The sequence below is a fragment of the Puma concolor genome, chromosome B4, assembly GCF_028749965.1.
Source record: "Puma concolor isolate L17-30 chromosome B4, mPumCon1.1.hap2, whole genome shotgun sequence".
In the NCBI taxonomy this organism is placed as follows: domain Eukaryota; kingdom Metazoa; phylum Chordata; class Mammalia; order Carnivora; family Felidae; genus Puma; species Puma concolor.
Window position 1 is genome coordinate 115,108,938 of NC_141673.1, and position 19,588 is coordinate 115,128,525.

General features: G+C 35.7%; 1 protein-coding gene across 9 annotated transcripts in view; it reads left to right on the forward strand.

Moving 5' to 3' along the window:
- ZNF438 (zinc finger protein 438) overlaps positions 1-19,588 on the forward strand; it is a 179,213-nt gene that overhangs the window by 45,091 nt on the left and 114,534 nt on the right. For 3 of the 9 annotated variants that reach the window (XM_086714636.1, XM_086714638.1, XM_086714637.1), the window contains one exon: positions 18,745-18,845. The exons of 4 other annotated variants lie outside the window; for them this stretch is intronic. The gene's annotated coding sequence lies outside the window, so the exon portion shown is untranslated. Of the gene's footprint in view, positions 1-11,076; positions 11,192-18,744; positions 18,846-19,588 lie in introns of those variants that run through there. 2 more of the 9 variants (XM_086714639.1, XM_086714643.1) reach the window with 2 other exon arrangements.

Below are 19,588 nucleotides of genomic sequence, written 5' to 3' on the forward strand. Positions count from 1 at the left end.
AATGTTCAACAGTCCCTGTCTGTTTCCCTGTTCAGAACCCTTGGGTGACTACCCATCACACTCAGGATAAAACCCCAAGTCTCACCATGTTCTACCAGGCCCTGTGTGTCCTGCCAGCTGACTGTATCTCCTACCATTCTCTGCCTAGCTCACTTTGCTCTAGTAAATTGCCTTTTTGCAGTTCCTTAAGTTCTCCAAGTTCATTGGACTCCACTAAATCCTTGTTACTCCCTGCCCTACACCCTCATTTCAACCGGTTCAGCCTCTAGCCTGATACCAGTGGAGGGAGATCTAGAGAAAACAAAATTACAGCGTACATAGTGAGTGAGGTTACACTAGAAGTTTTGCAGCTTTATTATTCCAAGTTTCTGTATTTGGAATTCCTTTCGAGTGGAAGAGGAACTAGAGATTTAGAGCTATGGAAAGACCTGGCTAGAAGCAATGGGAGAAGTTACAGAGAGATTTCTGCTTAGTGTAATGAATGCTATATTGCATAAGTTGGCAACAAGTACACTTGCTTAAAAGTAACACTGAGCTGCTCCACTGGACAGTGAGTTCTCCAGCACTGGCAGTGTACAAGTTGAGGCTGATCAGATTGAGACTCTACAAGTTGTGGAGGGAAAATGTGCTGGAGTGGAGGAGATGAGAATTCATTTGTAGATCTTCCCAACTCTGAGAGTATATGTGTTTTTAGAATCTTTTATTTTTTTCAGAACACTTACTCTCAGAGTATTCCTCAGATTCATCTGCCTGCATTTATATTGGAAGCTTTTACCAATAAAGGGTAAGCACTTCTAGATGAAGTTTCCAATATTTAAGAAAAAGAGGAACTACTATCAAGGTTGATTCCACTCGGATTGGCTAGGTCTCCATCTAAGGAAATTACTTTGAGTAATAATTTAAAATTTATTTTTTATTAGTTTTTGGTCTAAAGTAAACAATAAACACAACAAATTCCCTGATAGATTTTAGTTATTAAACAAAAGTTCACTGAGTCGCAGAAGTAAAGAGGATGATACTTGGAAATAGCTTTTTTTTTTTTAATAGACTTTGATCAGAGTTTGCTAGAAATGGAAAAGTCACCTCATTCTTTCCCTTACCTCAGAAACTCTGAGAATTAGTGATCGCGTGTGAATGTTTCATTGAGAGGGATATAGCCATTCCCTTACCTTCTCTTAGACAAAAATATGATTTAAGTAATAGAGAGCTTTGTTATAAGTGCTTTTAGTTAGACCTGAATAATGCTATTCATGCAAATTTCAGTTTCTTTATAACCCTTGAACCTTGGAACTTGGAATTAATGACATAAGAAAGAGTAATTTTCAGAGCCTCTGGATACTAAAGTACTTCATGTTTGATTGCTTCTGGTAGCTAGGACCTAAATAATAGGATGGCACATCTAAAAGTTGCCTCCAGCGTGACACTGCTTCTGGCAGCACCAGGGCCTGTCCCACCCAGCATATGCTCAGCAGACCAGTATGAAATCAGCGCTATGATGAATACCCTGTTGTGACCAGGAAAGCCTGAACTCCTTCACGTGCTTTCACCTTGAATCGCATTTTGTTTCTCTGTCTTCTCTGGGTTTCTGACTTTGCTGCCTCCTTTCCCATTTTACCTATCTCTGTCCTTTAGATGTGACTTCTTCCTCGTTACTGTATTGACGTTACCCAGACAAAACTTCTGCTCTGACTCAAAACCTACAATTTGGATTATGTCCTGTATTGAGATTCCTGTCTTGCCCTGAGCCAGGAATTCTCCTGGGAGGAGAGATAAACAGTAGTACCTACTTGATTGTATAGGTAGTGTGACCATTGCCTATGCATCTTGGTTCTTGACCTCCTGCATCTAGGCAATCAAGATTAAGTATTGCACCTGGCCTTAGCAGAAGACTAATATATCCACATTCCTTCTAAAACCAATAATGATGTGATAAAGAAAGGGAAGAAGCATTTCTTAAATGTAATACACTTTTCTCTGTCAATCTCATCTACCTAGAACAGATCCAAGAATCAGGGATGAGAGGAAAGAGGCTTTTTATATGCTACATTTGGTTGATATTTGAAAATTCAGACCCTAAAATGGTATATCAGGTGCACTTAGAGCCTCTTTATTTGCTAGTTTTCCTCTTAATTGCAAACATATAAATAACACAATGTTTTAAGTGCTTTATCTGTTTTAACTAACTTAATCGTCATGGCAATCCTGTGAGGTATATACTGTTATAGTCCCCATTTAACAGATGAGGAAACTGTCTTGGACAGGTTACATCATCACCCATAGTTAACATGGCTGGTTTTGTCAGAGCTGGGATTCAAGTTCAAGTGCATAACCACTTGTTACATTGATCTGTGAATTCTCTGACTCCTAACTCCAACAAGCCTGGTTAACTGGTTTCTCAGACCACAGCAGGTTAGAAGTTTCAAATTTGAAAGAACACATAATAACCTAGAATTCCCACTTAAAAAAATTTTTTTTAACATTTATTTATTTTTGAGAGAGTGCATGAACACAAGTCAGAGAGGGTTGGAGAGAGAGAGAGGAAGACAGGATCCAAAAGCAGGCTCTGTGCTGTGAGCACAGAGCCCAATGTGGGGTTTGAACCCATGAACCTCAAGATCATGACCTGAGCTGAAATCAAGAGTCAGCCACTTAAGCAGCTGAGCCACCCAGATGCCACCCCTAGAATTCCCACTTTAATGTGTTCCTTCTGGTAAGATAATTACTCAAGAACACAAAGATATGTGCAGGAGAGTTCTATATAATGTTATAGAAAAATAGTTAAAGCAAAATAATTGAAAATAATATGGAAGTTCAATAATAGAAGAAATGGATAAACTAGGGTCCTGCGTTTCAAACTTTAATATATATATGAATCACCTGGATATCTTATTAAAATGAGGTTTTGATTAAATCTGTGGTGGGGCCCAAGATTCTACACTTGTAACAAGTTCCCAGGTAATGTTGATGCCGATGCATGGATCCCACTCTGAGTAGCAAGGAATTTCAGTACTCTCATGTTATGTGCTTGTTAAGAACAGATCTGGGACCATGGAAAAGTGAATGGACACCTTAGATGCCTCACTCATCTCTTCCTAGTCCCATCCCTGGGTAAGAATCTTTATTTTAAAAGACCATTCAGTGACTCTTAGTTATGCTTGTAACATAATTCAAAGAAAATTCGAAAATGATACTTGTATTATTATTTTCACTTGAATTAAAAAAAGATATCAACTTGGCTTGTGACAGTCTAGCCTTGAGGAAACATTTGCTTCCTGCTACCCACATACATGTCTTCAACCTCCCCAAAAACATCTGCTCATTTTTTTTCCCCAGTAGATATATAGGCTATTTAATGGTTTAGTGAGGGCTTCAGTTCGGGCATCTACCAACACAAGTAGTAAAGGGCTAATATTTTTAAGAACAAAGGTAATGAAATAAATACTTTTGTTGTGCATAATTATGGTTTGGATGTAGATAATCCTACTTTTTAATATTTATCAATATTATTACCTATTCAGCATAAGCTTCTTAAGAAGCAAAATCTATGTTTTTTTTGTATTAAATTCCTGGTGTGTGTGTGTGTGTGTGTGTGTGTGTGTGTGTGTGTGTATGTATATATGTACATACATACATACATATATACACACACGTGTGTGTGTGTGTATAAATAAAGCACCTTTTACATCACCTCCTCCTTTTTTAGTAAGGTATGCTAAGCAAGTTTTTAAAGGGAAGTCAGTTTTTAAAGGGAGTTTTTTAAAGGGAGGCCAGTTTTCCTTTCAACCTTTACAGTTCGGTAACCTGAATCTAGAAATGAAATATCTTTCACTGTGGAGCAGGGAAGGAAGTAGTAAGGAGGCAGGATAGGGAAGTCTGATTCACTTAAAATCTCATTCTCCTGGAGAGGAGTGTGTTGGGCACAGAAAGCATTCCTGAAACCTGCATAGGGGTATTCTTGAGGATCTGGCTGAGCACCAAACTGTGCATGCAATTTGAAACCCCTAGAAGCTGGCAAGGGCAGCCTGTAAGAAATGAAAACTTACCAGCTCTTCATAAGAATGAACCCTAGAATAAAGGTTTCTCTACACAAGTCCTAAAAGAGCTTACAACCAACCCTCAAAAGAATCAGGTAACTTAACTGTCTGGCAGAAGTTTAACACTCTATAAATTAATACAACAAAATCTAGCACTCAGCAACATAAAATTAACAGTAAATTGCATCTAGTCAATTAATAAAAAAGCAAGAGAAAATTTTCATAACCAGGAGACAATAGAAATAGACCCTGAAATAACCGAGATGGTGCAATTAGCAGACAAGTACATTAAAGCAGCTTTTATAAATATGGTCCATGGTCATAAGCATAATGAGGGGTGAAATACAAAATATAAAAAAGAAAAAATCAGAACATCCAGAGATTTAAAAATACAGTAACTAGGTGTGATTAAGTGCAGATTAGAGTTTTTGGGAGACGAGGTCAGTAAACTTAAAAACATACTGAGAATTCAACCATAGGATAGAGAGAACAAAGATTGAAAAAGATGAACAGCAACTTGGGGCCCTATAGAAGTACCATGAGTCTAACCTAAGTATAATTGGATTCTCAGATTTGGGGGGAGGGCGAGAGAGGAAAAAATTTAAATAAATAATGGTTGAAAATTTCCCCAGTTTGAAGTAAACTATAAACCCACAGATCCAAAAAATTAAAAAGACCCCAGACAAGGTAACACACACACACACACCAAGGCACATCATAAGAAAATTGCTGAATATCAATGATAAAGAGAAAAATCTTAAAAATGGTCAGAGAGGAGAAAATATATTGCATACAAAGGAATAAAGTCAAGAATTTTAGGCAGCAGACTTTTCAGAAACTGTTCAAACCAGAATGCGGTTTAATAGCATGTTTTTCAGTGCTAAAAAATTGTCAACATAGTATTATATAGCTAACAAACATTTTTAGGAAATTAAGAAGGAAACAAAATAAGGGAGAAATAGCTTTTTTTGGTCTCAAAACTTGAGACAACTTATGACCAGCAGACTTATAAGAAATATTAAAGAAATTTCTTTAAGCAAAAGGAAAATGATACCAGATGGAAATTTGGAGTATACAAAGGAATAAAGAATCCCTGAACCTGAAATGGTTCATATGTGGATAAACATAATTTTTTTTCTTTGCATTTTAGTTTTTTAAAAAGGTAACTGTTTGAAGCAAAAAATAAAACAGTGTCTATCTACTGGGATTTTAACTTGTAAAAATAAAATATGACAATAGCTCAAAGAATTGGATGGGAGAAAGGAAGCATGTTGTGGCAAGAGTTTTATATATGAACATGTAATATTTTTTGAAGGTAGATTAGAAGAGAGCATCCACTTAAAAGGATTAGAAAAACAGTTTTAATTAATAAGAAACCAATGGTGGATATGAAATGAACTCCTAAAAAATAATCCAAAAGAAGATAGGGAAAAAGGGGAAAAGGAACAAAGAACAGAAGGGACAGATAGAAAACCTACAACAACATGATAGAACTACATATAACTGTATCAATAATCATATTAAATGGTGTAGTCTAAATAAAAGGCAAAAGTTATCAGATTGAATAAAAAAGAGTAAAGTCTGTGTTGTTCTCAAGAAAGTCTTAAAATAGGTTAGAAAAAGGATGGAAAAATATATACAATGTAGGTTCTAATATAAGAACACTGGAGTGGCTATGTTAATATCAAAGTGGACTTCAGAACAAGTGATGTTAATAAGATTAAAAAGGGACACTTCATAATGATAAATGGACTGATTCATCAAGAAGAAATAATAACTTTAAATTTAAATGCAACTAATATTACGTTGTCAAAATACATGAAGCAGAAACTGATAAGCTGAAAGAACACATTGAGAAATCTTCTATTATAGTTGGACATTTCAGCATTCGTGTAAAATTGATGGGATAAGTACAAAGAATATCAGGAAGGCTATAGATGTGTATAACAACATTGTAAATTATCGTAATTTCATTGACATTTATAAAACATTCCATTCAAGAATAGCAGAATATACATTCTTTTTAAGTGCACATGGAACATTCATCAACATAACCCACCATATACTAATATATAAAACAAGTCTCATTAAGTTTAAAATGACGGAGTATGTCCTTTGGTCCCAACAATTAAGTTAGAAATCAATATCAGAGAGATATCTGAAAAATCCTCATTATATGTAATTATATCGTATGCTTCTAACGCATTGGTTAAAAAAAAAAAGGGAAATTAAAAGTTGTTTTCAAGTGAATCAGAATTAAAACACGTGAGAATATGTGGGGTACAGCTGAAGCAGTGTTTAGACAAATGTTTAGCTTTAAATGCATGTATTAGAAAGAAGAAAGGTGTAAAATAAATAATCTAAATGTCCACTTTAAGAAGCTAGGAAAAGAAGAACAAATTAAAACTAAAGTAAGTAGAAGGAAGAAAATGATCAAAAAGAACAGAAATTGATGAAATAGAAAGCAGTTAATCAACAGATAATCAAGGAAACCAAAAGTAAGCTCCTTGAAAAGATGAATAAACCTCTAGCTAGTCTAATCAAGAAAAATAAAGAAGGAAGAAAACACACTAGTAAGTATAATATCAGGATTGAAAGGGGGAGGCATCATTACATATTCTATAGAAATTACAAACATATAGGGGTGCCTGCGTGGCTCAGGTAGTTGAGTGTCCAACTCTTGATTTTGACTCAGGTCATGATCCAACGTTTGTGGGATCGAGCCCCACGTCGGGCTCCACTAAGCATGGAGCCCACTTAAGATTCTCTCTCTTCCTCTGCCCCTCTTCCTCGCTCATGCGCTCTTTCAAAAAAAAAAAAAAAAAAAAAAACACAGAAGAAATATTCCAAACCTCTAGAAATAAGTTTGACAACTTTGATGAAACAGATAAATTACTTGGAAGACAAACATTACTGAAATTGACTCAGGAAGAAATATAAAATTAGAATAGTACTGTATCTTTTAAAGAAGTGATATTTTAGTTAAAATCCTTTCCATGCAAACAAAGCAAACCAAAACCCCAAACTAAAATAACTCTATGCCCATACATGTTTTAACTGATGAATTCTATCGAACATTTAAAAGAGGAATAATTCAGAAAATAGAGGAAGAAAGAACACTTCCTAACTCATTTTAGGACACCAACATTACATTAATACCAAATCAAGATAAAGACATTACAAGAAAACTATGAACAGATATCTTTCATGAATGTAGATGAAAAATTTTTAAAAATTAGCAAATCAAATCCAGCAGTGTATAAAAACAGGTTTATTGTTGGGGTTCAAGTTTGGTTTAATATTGGAAAATCCACTAGTATAAGTCATCACTTTATTTTTTTAATATATGAAATTTATTGTCAAATTGGTTTCCATACAACACCCAGTGCTCATCCCAAAAGATGCTCTCTTCAATACCCATCACCTACCCTACCCTCCCTCCCACCCCCCATCAACCCTCAGTTTGTTCTCAGTTTTTAAGAGTCTCCTATGCTTTGGCTCTCTCCCACTCTAAGTCATCACTTTAACAGGAAAAATGGGAAAAAAGCTATGTGATCCTCTCAATCCTTGCAGAGAAAGCATTGGACTAAATTCAACAGCCATTCAGAGAACGAACCTCTTGGGAAACTAGAAGCAGAAGGGAGCTTTCTCAACTTGACAAAAGACATCTACATATAACTTCTAACTAAAATCTTATTAAAGTCACAAGTTCCAATGCTTTCCCCCTAAGATAGGAAGCAAGCCAAGGATCCCCACTCCCCTCCTTATGCCTGTCAAACACTATAATGGAAGCCTCAGTCAGTGTAATAAACGATAAAAAGAAAGAAATGGCATACAGATTGGCAAAGTAGAAATGAAACCTCTTTATTTGACAAAACATGATCATGTGTAGAGAAAATGCTGAGAAACCTCCTGAATGCCACTAGAATTTGTAATTGAATTTAACAAGATTGTAGGACACAAGGTAGATTTACAAAATCAGTTTTATGTGTATATACTAGCAGTGAAAAATTAGAAATTGAATTTTGAATTTATATGGAAATTTAAAGGACCTAGAAAAGTAAAAAAAAAAATAAAAAAAAAAAGAATTGACAAAGAAGAAGTGTATTGGAAAGTTTTCACTACCTAATTTCAAGACTTCCTCTACATTTTAAAGCTTTCTCTTTAAAACTACAGTGATCAAGGCAGTGTTGGCCTAAAGTAGACATATATTCATGGAATAGAATAGAGAATCCAGAAATAGACCCACACACTTACGTCAATTGATTTTTGATATTGATGCTAAGGTATTTAAATGGAGACAGAATAGTCTTTCAGTATAACATATTAGAACACCTGGATATCCAAATGTGAAAAAATTAACCTTAACCCTTACCTCTTCACGTACAAAAATATCTTGAAAAGAATCATGGATCTAAATTCAAAAGACTAAAACTAGAAGAAAAAAAAAATCACAGGAGAAAATATTTGTGAACTTGGGATATGCAAAGAGATCTTAGGACACAAAAAGCATGACACATAGAAGAATGATTGACAAATGGGACTCTATCAAAATTTAAAACTTCTATTCTTCTAAAGACATCATTAAGAAAATGAAAAGGTAATCTTTAAACAGAACATATTCACAATACGTATACCTGACAAATGTCTTGTGCTCAGAATATATAAAGGACTTTTACAACTCATTAAGACAACCCAGTTAAAAAATATATGCACAAGAAAATAATGAATGGCCAGTGCAGCACAGGAAAAGAGGTTCAACATCATTAGACCTCAGAAAACAGCAAATCAATACAATGAGATACCACTGTATATTCATTAGAATAGTTAAAATTTAAAAAGAGCAAGTGTTAGCTGGGATGTCGACCAATTCCACTTTCATGTATTTTGCCATAGGGAAAGTTAAATGATAAAACCATTTTTTTAAATGATAAGACCATTTTAGAAAATAGTTTGGCAGTGTTATAAAGGTAAGCATATTATTACCATAAAATGCAACAATTTCACTTGTAAATATTTACCCCAAAGAAATAAAAATGAGTTTACACACACACTTGTACATGAATTTTCATAGCAGCTTTATTAATGATAGCCTCAAGCTAGGATGAAATGTCCTTCAACTAGTGATGAGATAAACACATTGTGCTGTATCCATGCAATGGAATACTACTTGGCAATAAAAAGGGATAAAGTACTGATAGACATAACATGAATGAATCTCAGAAACATTTTGCTGAGTAATATAAGCCAGACACAAAAGAATACAAATTCCATGATTCAATTTACTGCCTTGGATTACTACATTAGAAATATTAGAAAAGGCATATTTAATCTTTGGTGACAATAAGCAGACAAGTTATTGCCTGTAGCTGAGTTCAGTGTAATTGACCTGGATTGAGTATGAGAGAACTTTTTGGCATGATGAGTGTGTTCTGGATCCTAAGTGGTGGTGATTATATGGATATATACGTTTATAAAATACATTGAAATGTACACTAAGATATATTTTGTATATAAAATTTTGTATTTGTATTTGTATATAAACTATACTTCAGTAATGTTGTTTTAAAAAACATTCCACAAATTTTGAAAGTTATTTAACTAGTGAAAGATTAACTTCTGTCTAACAGTAGAAGACTTCTGTGTAAGACTGAAACTGAGTCAGCCTGACAAATCCATTTAGGTAAATCAGTATACACAATATAAGCAGTAATACATGAATTGAATATCCTTAAACCAGAAAGGAAAGTAAATGAATTCTCAGTACACTTTCTAGCGTATGATTTGATGTATTGGGATGGGACCCTAGCATCCTTAGAATTCACTGATATACTTTTCTAAATTCTTAAATTGTATGTGTACAGCATGGTTTTAAGTGTATTGGTTGTTTCCCCTCGTGATCACATAGCTGACTAGGAGCTGCAGCCCTGCCCAGCATCATGAGAGTTCAGTGTTATAGTTGTTCAATGTTATGACATACTATTAACCTGGGAAAAGTCAAAATTCAAAATTTGAAGTACGGTTTCTACTAGAATTATTTATTATGTTGTCAACTCTTCTATAATTATTTTTTGGTTTAGTCAGTCAAAGGTTTAAAGATGTAGATCAGTAATTTATTTTGTTAATTTTTCCTTATATCAGTTTTTATTTTTGAATGTGTGTTAATGTATTATTTGCTGTCAGTATCTCAATTAAGAGTTATACCTTGTGTTAGAATAATATGAGTCTCTTCCTAATTTTTGCCATGTGCTTTGTGTTTTAGCTGACATGAATATTACTACCTTAGTTTATATTTTCCTATATGTCTTTATACTTATTTATATTTTTTCTTTATTTTCATGTGTTTTAGATATTTACTAAAAGTAGAGCATAGATTTCATTTTTTAACCTGGTGAGAACCTTTGTCTTTTAAGGATATTTTAACTCATTTATATTTATTGCTAAAATTAATCTAATTGGCTTTACTTCATTGATCTTGTTTAAAGCTTTCTGTTTTAAATTATTTTTTGTTTCCATTGTGTTTTGGACTTTTTGCTCTGTGGTTTAACATTTATCTTAGTTTAATTTGGTTTTGATTTTTTGAATTTGTGGGAATATTCACAGTTATTTACTAGTCAGCTTGTTTTCTAAGATGTCCCTGTCATTCCTATATCAAGTTACAAAGGGCATGGCACTTAGATTCTCATTAATATTTATTCAGTGACAGAAGCTGTCCTCTTGCTGCTTTGAGTCTTTGATAGGCTATTACCCTACCTTGAATGCTCCTAGTCATGTGGTGACCTCAAGTGGGTGTCAGCTCCATTCCCTTTCTATTAATAAGGTGCTTGTATGTGGGGCTTTCCCATTTTTTTCCCAATATACTTGAGGACTATTTAGGGGAGTAGGATCTTAGATAACACTTAGATAACACTTAGACTTGTCTTAGAAACAGTGTAGGAAGAAGCCTGTAGCGGTTGGTAGGGGTAATATCTTTAAGAAAACAGTGATGTTGAAGCTATTTTTAGAGATGGAAGTCTTGTCTTTCTCATATTTTGTTTTTTAGCAGATAATTATGTGGCTGGACTACCAAGATGTAGGGAGTGAGGTGAAGCTGAGAACGGCCTCTCCAGGATTGTGGGTCATGGTGAAGTTCTTGGCAAGAGTCTCATCTTAGTGTGGTATGTGGAAAGCACATGGGCTGAGGAGGCAGGAAAGCCTTTTTCCAGCTTTGGTTCTCTGTTTTTTTGTGTGACCCTGGCAAACCACTCAACTTTCCTGGGCCTCAGGCTAGGTCTGTTAAATGAAGACGATGACTCGCTGGGATCCTTTCTAACTTTAAAACTCCATGACTGACCAGGGCACCAAGTATAGCAAAGAAGTTTCTGTTTGACAGCATTTTTATTTTTAATTTCATTAAGCAAAGAAGTCGTCTTAATTTCATCTTGCAAAGTCAAGAGGAATAAATCACTTATCTTACTACTTTGAGTAGGAGAGTTAGAAGAAGGGATCCTATGTGACTTGTGTATTTATGCTCTGACCTAATATTAGGTAAGTGACACATGTTGTGGTGGGGAGTCCCAATTATAACACCTGGAAGTAGTTTGGTAATAGAATGACTCAGAGGAATGTTAAATCACTATTTTTCCCTGAGAAAGATATTTATCTAGACTCCCAGAAAGTTACTACCTTTTACATTGCGATGTGTGCTTCGGATTGAGAATGCTGGGAGGTAGGCCCACTGTGTGATAATACTCAGACATCAGGCTAAAGGTCACACTGAAGGTCTGTCATTGCTGGGCTCCTGAGTGGTAAAAAGGCTGCTACTGCTGAATTTATGTTTCATGAGATCAGCAATAGGATGCTGCCCGAGCTGGCTTTTTGTCATAAGCTGAACTGGGCATGGTCACAAGCAGGGTGGGCAGATAGAATTTTGAAATAATGAACATGTCACAGCTGTGAAAGAGTGAGGAAACCGTGCTGACTGAATACAATCTATACCGCAGTCAAAGGGTGACTCTTTTTGAAGAAAGGCTTTGTTCTGGCTCAATTCTGGAGGATGAGCCACTGACAAAGGCTTCATCCAGAGCAGCATGGAAAAGATCATGCAGCAGACATTGGTTGCTTCTCTTCTCTGTGGTCATCACTGTGAGGGGTTTTATTTCCCTCTCTACCAAGAGCCTCTAGGGAAAAAAAGAGAATTGTTTCATTTCAGAAATTTTGTTTTTTGTTCTAGTAAATAAAGACATGTCATGAATAAATTCAAGTAAAATTCAAAATAAACTAGAAGCTTGGATAAAAAATGCAGGTGATAGGCTTTTATAAAGTGCCATTGTATGGTAGACCCACCTAGGGATGCAGAGATGAACATTCAGTAGCCTCTGTCCTTAAGAACTAAACTTGAGTAGGTAGACAGATAAATGGCTAATACTTTTTTTTTTCTTGGTAGAGGAAGACCTTTATTACTGATAGTAACAACCTGAATTCTAGACTCTTCTGTGGGACACTGGATTCCTCTTCAGCTTGTACATAGAGGGGTACTGTATGTCTTTATCATGTAAAAGGTTATTCACCTTCTGTTTGGTGATTTGAATAAAGAGTTGCAAAACACAGCTCTGCACGAGGAAGTTGATGTCATGGCCAAGGGCTTGTGAGGTTAAATTGCTAAGGGTATGTTTCATTTAAGTTTTTATAGAGCATTTGCTCTCTGAAAGGCTCTCTGCTAGATGTTGAGACTACAAGGTAAGATAGAATCCCTGTTCTCAAGACATTTATAGTCCAGAGGGAGATGAATAAATGGATAACTAGAACACAGGGTACGCTGAAGCATTTGGAGGGAATAAATCATCAGAATGCACAGGAGAGAATGATGTAGGGAACTTTGAATGTGTTCTAATAGAACTAAACAGTCTCAAAGAACCTATTTCCTCAATGGTTGCAGTGATCTGTGCTTAAATTTGTTTTTTTCCAAGAGCTATACATTTCTGATGGTAAGGATAATAATAACAGCCAAAAATTGTACAGTGTTTTACTCTGTGTCAGGCACCATGCTGGTATTTTATGTATAACAAGTTAAGTGATCCTTACAGTCGTCCTTTAAGGTAAGTATTTACATTAGTCTAGAAACTGAGGCATAGAGCATTCGAGTAACTTGACCAATGACAATTAGTATATAGTAGATCTAGGACTTTTTACCAAAGTTCGAAGTTCTGTGCAAAGTTAAGATGTTTAAAATTAAGAGCATCAACTACTGGAGGAACCATCATATGTTTTTGTAGGTATAGCAGCTTAATATTAATGAGTCATAGCTGAGCATCCAGGAGAAGAATAAACATTGTTGATACATGTGCTTTTCATTTTCTACAAATAAAGCTGTATATTATTATAATTATTATTGGAATTACTCTGTACCAGCTGCAAATTATAAGTAGAATATTTTATTTGAAATTAGAGGAAGATACCTTTTGATCAAATACTCTATCCCATTAATTTACAGGAAAGGGCTTTCTTGAGTTTTGAATATATCTAAAGAGATTGCACAGCCTCCCACAATCATGGAATCCCACAGCTCTTTGAGGTGGGGATTTCCTATTCAGCCCAGTGTCTCCTGGACAAGGAAGAGGTTACTTTCTCTATCACTCATCCGTTGAGATGTGGGTCTCTTTTTACAACCCTGGAGGCCTTTAATTTATAAACTGGATTTGTAAATTGAAGGAGCCCAGGCTGGTTGGGTCTGTGGCACATGTGGCTTACCTCCATGCCTGAACCACAGGAGGCCTGCTATTTGCTGCACTGAGGGAGTTAATAAGAGCTCTTGTGACCTGGTTTGCCCACAGTTTATAGGCTCAAATCTAGATGATCTGAAGGAAAAAAGAATGGGATGAAGAAGTCTAAGTTATGGTCTTAAACTAGAGGGAAAGGTAGAATTTTGAAGCCAGCATCAGTATAACACAGACAAGAATTAGAAGTTAGGAAGAGCCTTGGAGGAGAGATTTTTAATTAGAGCAACACTCAGGACATTTGAGATTGTTATGGTGATTTTAAATAGGCAGCCCTTGGCTTTAAATAGAATCAAGGACTTGACTCTTTGTCTGTGGTTTATTAAATGTAAACACATAGCAAATTTAAGGGGAAAAGGTAGTCTTTTTATGTAGAAGTTCTGATTTATGGCTTCCTGGACTTTGAAAGACTCCTTGCCCCTTTATTAAATACATTGAGTTGTTCTAAAACTTAATAAAATATATTTTTCTTGCACAAGCAGGTATTTTTAATATAGCAATTAGGAATGTCACTAGGAAGATTATTGAAAGCAGTATGTAACAAAGTTCGAATGGTCTTACTAAAGAAAATGGGATTTTAGACATCATTTGAATACATTAACTAAAAATAAAAGTAAACTTTTCACGTACTACTGAAATCAACCATGGGATTGAAGAAACTTACGAAGATATTTTGTGTAAATGTATTTTCTATTTTGCTTTTCAAAAACTGAATTTTATTTACAGATGGAATACATAACCTTGTTTAAAAAGCTCCCTTTGACCACCACCCTCCAATCCTCTCAGAGGTCATCATTTTGCCATTTATTCTTCCAAACTGTTTTTTTTAATATTTATATGCATATATTTATATGCATTGAACAGATGGTTATGTTTTGCATAAATATTTAAAAAATAATCCACAGAATGTATTGTTTGCATGTTCATTTGAAATATGGCCTTCCATTGTATGTTTTGTTTTTAATTCTTCAATAATGTTACTAATAGCAGCTGACATTTATTGACTTGTTACTATGCTCTGGATAAGATATTTAGCCTTTTTCATATAATTTAGTTTAATAATCTTCAATAAGCTTTAGAGGTAAGTCGAGATAGTTGGTTTTATATGAATAAATTTTCACCTTCATTATACCTCACATTTACATTAAATTACTAATGCCAATAGTTTATCATTCTTTTCTTTTTTTAATGTTCACTTATTTTGGAGAGAATGAACGGAGGAGATACGGGGTGGGGGGAGGGAGAATAGAGGATTCGAAGCGGGCTCTGCACTGACGGCAGAGAGCCCAATGTGGGGCTTGAACTCACAACTGTGAGATGGTGACCTGAGCCAAAGTTGGACGCTCAACCAACTGGTGCCCCAGTAGTTTATCATTCTTTAATAAGACTTCAAAAATACACATTTAGAATGATTTTTAAAAGTTGCTAAGAGTATAACTTATAGTTCTGTGAGTTGTGTTATTCTTATTCAGTCAGCCAAGTCCTTGGAACAGCTGTCTCTGCTAGGCCACAAGGCTGGGAATGTGAGGGTGACTCCTCACCTTTTAGGAATGAAGAGGTAGTGTGTGTCATATTTGACTCATTCTAAATGAAGAACAGACAACCCCAGACGTTTCCTCAGTAGTTAAGGATTTTAAAACCTATGCCTGTGACAGTGTCCTTATTTTGGGGAACAGTTACAGGATACAAGACCCAGGTGGAAGGAGGTTTGTTTTTGAAAGATGCTTTTCACTTTTGCCCTTCATCATTCTGGTATGAGGAAATCGAGGCTGTGGCAGAGGGAGCTCTGAGAATTTTTATGGGAACTGGTAACGGGAGTGATAGTGAGTGGCTTGAGAGGGGAAAAGGGTGGTGCTTCTTATGTATACCCTGATTTTGGAATTTGGAGGAAGATCTTTTCAAAATTTCATGACAAAATAAAGAGTTTTTAATGAGTGGGATAGCTTTTTGGAAGAGTTTAAATCTCCGCTCTGCTGCTTAACTAGCCGGATGACCTCAAAAAAGCCACTTTATGCTGTTTCAATCATGTTAATAGTATCCACTTTATAAAGTTGTGGGGTTGAAATTACATAAAACATTTTATACATTGGGAAGTGCTGTACAAATGTGCAAATATTAGGTGATATTCTTACTGTTTTTATGATCACAACTCTTGTCAAGGCTTGTCTATGTTTTGCCTCTTTTGTTATTGCCTCTGTATTGAAGACTTAACCTGCTTGTTGCTTCTATCCTTTATTACTTGAAAGAGAGTACTCTATTAGGGCTCTGTGATTTTTCACGCAGAAAAAGAGACCTTCTTGCTGAGTCATTTAACAAATGTTGAAGGCCTAGTATGTATCAGTCAGCATTTCTTCAGGCCCAGCATAAGAACTGAAAAGATCATGGACAGTATCTCTCAGGAAAGGAGACACGCCGAAGGTCCCAATAATTATCATGTCATTGTCATTATACATTAGTGTTCACAGACATTTTTGATCCCTTTGTCTTCAAGATAAAAGTAAACACATGTAAGTTAACATCTCTCTACCTAAAAAGTATTTGTACTAAATTCTGTCGTAGCAGGGACATTGTTTGAAAAAAAAAAAAAAAAAACATCGAATTATCTTGCTGTGGTGTCTTTTTGGTTATAATACTTAAATTATTTTGAGATTCCCAGATAACATTCAATGAGGATATGAGGTTTTTATGTTTATCAGAACTAGACATGAGTAAACAATGGTTAAGCGCTACAAGTAAGCTCTCCTTTCCAGACAGGGAGATAGTTGCACTGAGGTTCCATTTAGTGCACCTCAGGGTCCTCAGTTAATGGGGAAGTGATCTTTACTTAAAAGCCCGCTCAGAAGTCTGGTTTCTTATTCAGAATTTGTTTATTATTTTTTGCTCCCTCTCATTCCCCAAATGTTTCAACCAACATAAATGTTACAGCAACTCCAAATCCGTGGAAAGGACAAGCAGCTTTAGCTTGTTGCACAGGTGTGGGACTGCCTCTCTGTGAGCCAGAAATTAGACATCAGATGTTTAAGGGAACTTGGAAGTCTGCAGTTTAAATCTCATTTGCCATCTGACTGATGTTGCCGTTTATTGTCCAAAACCACTACTGGTATAGGCTGTTTCTTGAAGAAGATGTATACTTTGGAGGAGGCACTTTGCTGGGGGGAAAAAATCCTCTGGTTTTATTGTTCCTCTTCTGGATAGTTCTAAAAAGCTATAACCCTTTTGACTTTTGTTGGTGGTTTGCTTTGTCATCTCCGTGTTTACTTCCATTTATTTCTTAACCTACTGTTTGTGGCAAACCATCTCTGTCCTGAAGTTATACCAATGAAAAAAGTTAAATCTTACTCCAAAGTGACCTATGAAATTCCATTCCATATTTTAAGCTTAGCCCATTGGAAATATCACTTTTTTCTTTATTTAGTTTGCTGCCCCACCCCAGTACCTTATAGTCTGAGGGCCATGGGTGGGTTTGTTTGTTTGTTTGTTTTTAATTAATCTTTTAAACTCACCTGTTTATAGAAACTGAGCATTTCCTCTTTTCTGAAAGGCAGTTGTGGTAAGAGCTGCTTATTTTCTTGAGATCCCAACCCAGAGGTCTCTAGAGGAATTTAGGATCTGCACAGTCACATTTGCTTTTTCAAATTGGAAGCAAGAAATACTTTAATTTGCCTTGACTCTAAACTGTTTTTTTAAATAGAGTTCACAATTAATTGAATTCTCTGAGCTTCTGGTTTATAATACTGAAGAACTTTTACATAGAGTAGATAAAGGATGGAGTAGGAATTTCTGATTCAGTTGCGCATTATTTATTGTGGAAAGAATGTTTTCCCTACAGACCAACTAGGAACAAGATGTTTAAACATAAGCCAGGGTGGAGACTTATTTGTTTGGTCAGCTTCAGAGGAGCCACGTTTCCCTACTTACGATGCATCTGCCAACTATTCTGTCCCCCGACTCCCGCCTGATTCTTCATGTTTCTTTGGAATTTTTAGTTAGGACTCTGTTGGATAAGGCTGTGATACAGTGCACACGTGGCATTTAGAAAGGCTAACGGCAGTTTTCTGGAACAGCATACTTTTATCATGTCATGAATTTTTGCTGGTGTGTGTGTGTGTGCACGCACACGTGTTTATATAAAATGGCTTCTTTCCTTTTTCCCAGTCCCCCTCTGCTGTTGGTTTGTGTATTCACATAGCTGGCGGCTCCAGGACTCCATTTATCACAGGCAGTGGGAGGGGGTACAGAGATATGAAAGGGTTACTGTTCACATTTCCTGTGTAATTCCCTCTGATCTTACTGAGCTGTAGTTTCTTTCTTGATGTTAAACATTCCCAGGCTCCTATAACCTTCTAGCCTGCTTGCTCTGGCCAAGTTTGTCCCAGGTGATCATGTAGGCGAACCTCCTGTTTTTAAAGCTTAGAAATCTCTCCTTCCTTCGTGAGATGGGCTAAATGCTCATTCCTTTGCAATCCCAGAAGAAATCCCTGTGATTTAACGCAAGAACAGAGCATACCATATTAGTTTGAAAAATCAAATTCAGCAGCCAAGTTTATTGTCAGATTAACTGTGTAGATTTTAAAATCTGATTCCTGATGTAGTATATTTCTAGTTAAATGAAAGCCCATGATCTATTAAAGATTGCATTTTTCCTTCTAAAAACACACTTGAAAAATGGGTTCTGGTTCTAAAAGAGTAAATTTGACTGTTACCATGTTACTTTTAGCTTGCCCGATTGCTAGATCATTTTAAATTGTCTCCGATATAAAGATGCTTAGCTGAAACTGTACCATTTTTGTCTCAATTCAATTCAGAAGGTTGTAGGGAGGGGTGCTGGTACTTGTTATTTTCTACTTTTTCTCTGGTTTTAAAAGTATATAGCAGCTCATTTTTATTCCACAATTTTTAAAATATACATTTTTGTGGTTGGCAAAAGTTTTTCTATTTTTGCCTTTTCCCTTTAGAAGAAAATGCCATGCTCCTGTGAAGCATAAGAATATGTCAGCAGCTGCTAAGAAATTGATAGGGGCAGGGTGTACCTGGGCCAGCACTGCCCTCATGGTAGGTAAGGAACATTTCTTTAGACACAGCTTTGGGTAAGTTTGCTTGTATTGCTTATAGCATATCTCTCTGTCTTCATTCAACAGCCTGGGAATCTTGGGGACAGATACAAATGAAACAGTGTCTCTTTGAAGGAGTTTCTGGGATAATTAAAGCTTGCTGTTGTTTAGGTCAAAGTAAACTATTTGCGTTGCTTAAAACAGTGAGATAAAGTATTTTTTAAGCACCTTAACTATGTGTGATATGGTTTGACATGGAGGTAGGTAGATGAAATTTTACATTGATTCTGTTTGGATCTGCCTTAAAGAGCCAACACAAATGTTTGATATGTTTCATTCACCTTTAGTTCCCCAGTGTCTGAAACAGAGCTCACCATGCAGTAGGCTTGCAGTAATGGTTTGTTGAATGAGAGAAATAGATTGCCAAATTACTTTTGTATATTCTTAAATGTTTTATATATGCATGGTCACATACATGTCTAAAAATGTTTCATTTACCCTTTCTATTAGTCTCTAATGATAGAGCCTGTTCGGAGTCCTTTGTTATTAAGCAGTTAATTCCCTCAAAGCATTTTGTGCCCAAGGCCATAAAAAGTGTACATCTTCTCGTCTAGCCATGACATTCCTATGTCATAGAAAAAAATGAGATTTAGTCATAAGTTACTTAAATTATAGGTAGTTTATGAACATTTCCTAAAACCAGTAAGCCCATTCACTATTCTCATAATGGAAAACCGCTTATATTTTC